The sequence below is a fragment of the Cebus imitator genome, unplaced genomic scaffold (assembly GCF_001604975.1).
Source record: "Cebus imitator isolate Cc_AM_T3 unplaced genomic scaffold, Cebus_imitator-1.0 Scaffold111, whole genome shotgun sequence".
Classification (NCBI taxonomy): Eukaryota; Metazoa; Chordata; class Mammalia; order Primates; family Cebidae; genus Cebus; species Cebus imitator.
The window spans coordinates 1,755,591-1,757,402 of record NW_016107426.1 but is presented as its reverse complement, the minus strand read 5'-3'; the positions used below and the strand labels follow the sequence as shown (position 1 = coordinate 1,757,402).

At 36.0% G+C, this 1,812-nt stretch overlaps 1 protein-coding gene across 6 annotated transcripts in view; it reads right to left on the bottom strand.

The window, feature by feature from the left end:
* The window catches only part of VPS8 (VPS8 subunit of CORVET complex), a 240,631-nt gene that overhangs the window by 126,801 nt on the left and 112,018 nt on the right, over positions 1 to 1,812 (bottom strand). The window lies entirely within an intron of this gene.

Sequence of the window (1,812 nt, the reverse complement as noted above, 5' to 3'; positions counted from 1 at the left end):
GAAAGTTTGAGAACAGAAGGGTAAAATACTACATGTTCAGCCATCATTCAGTCTATGTTATTTGGAAATAACTAAGACACAGTTTATTAACTGTCATGAAGAATAACTTTCATAATTTCCACGACAATTAAGAGAAATGATTTCCAAAGATAGGCATTTTTTAAACATGATTATGCTTAAAAAAAAGTTAAAATTCTCAAGCCTACTTACTATTCTTAAAACACTGCCAACTACAGCCAGTTTTATTTTATGTACCTGATCAAGCGGAGCCAAAATACTTGGAACATAACATGCATGAAAATCAATTACAATATCAGATTCCATTTGTCAGTATATGATAACAGCATGTCATAAAAAATCCTAGTACATACAGTATATATGAAGAAATTGAGACTGTGTCCACTATCAAAAAATTAAAATGAAAATTTTTACTGAACAATAAGAATGATGAAAGACCTAATGATCTTTTCTACGGTTTTCACTTAGTTCATTTGATTCTAAGAAATGTTAAGATGCACATAGCACTAATTTATTACTATTTTCTTGTGACAAGAAAATGAACTACACATTGTCACCATAGATTAAAAATAAAAAGAAATGTCATGGACATGAACTTTCAAGGCTGCATCATAGTCCTGTTCAAATAAGAGCAGTTACTGTTCTTCAAATGAGCCTGAACTTCCCCCCATTTCTCCAAAGCACCTTTGTTCATGCTGTTCTCTTATTAGCATGTCCTTCCCTGTTTGATGCACAAAAAATAAAATATTCTTGACTTTTTTTTCAACTAGTCTGCTTTACTGCCAGGTAGTTGGGAAACGCTGAAACAAGTTGCCAAGGAGACTGTAAGAACTCTTACTGCGAAGGGCTCAAATACAAGTTATTTTGATATATATGAAGGTTAGATATGACCCTGACTGAAGATGGGAAGACAGACTACAAAGTCTCTCTCAGTTCTATCTTCGGATTCATGAGAACAGCAAACACGCAAGTACATATTCACCCATCCCTGCCTCCTAAAGTGAGATGTCACTCTGCGGGTTAAGGGAAGGCACCATCTGCTAATACGAGTACTACATTCAACTAAAATACAAAACCATGGAGAATTAACACATGCTTTTAAAAACTACAGCAGTGACAGCCAGTCAAACAGAATTTCCTTAACCATTTTCCTTTTGGCAGCATGTAGTCACTCCTTTGAAACAGATACTGATAGTTGGATTCTGTGAACATAATCAAGTGGTGATATACTACAGTGTGATTATTATGATACGCTTAATGACTATCCTGGTGGTAGTTAACATCTGCCACCAAAATGGCACATTGTTAGGTCATTGTTGTCCCACAAAGATGCTTCTAATTATGGATGCTTACTAGAGGAATAATACGCAAAGAGGTCCTGATGGAGAATTACAGTTTCTGTACAAAGGTAGATCTAAAACTCAAGTGCAAAGTTATCTGTGAATTTGGGCATAAAAACTTCTTTCTGTAGTACTTCAAAAATTATTATGGGGTTTCTGTAAAATAATGATAGCAAGCTACCTCCTAATCCAGCGGTCAACATTCACTGTAAAGAGCCAGACAGTAATACTTCTGGCTTTTGGGGGCTACATGTGGTCTCTAGCACAGATTCTTCTTCTTTATGAGGCTGACTTGCCTTTTAAAATACCTTTCAAAAAAAAAAATAAATAAATAAAATAAAATAAAATACGTTTCAAAGGCCGGGCGCGGTGGTTCAAGCCTGTAATCCCAGCACTTTGGGAGGCCGAGGCGGGTGGATCACGAGGTCAAGAGATCGAGACCATCCTGGTCAAC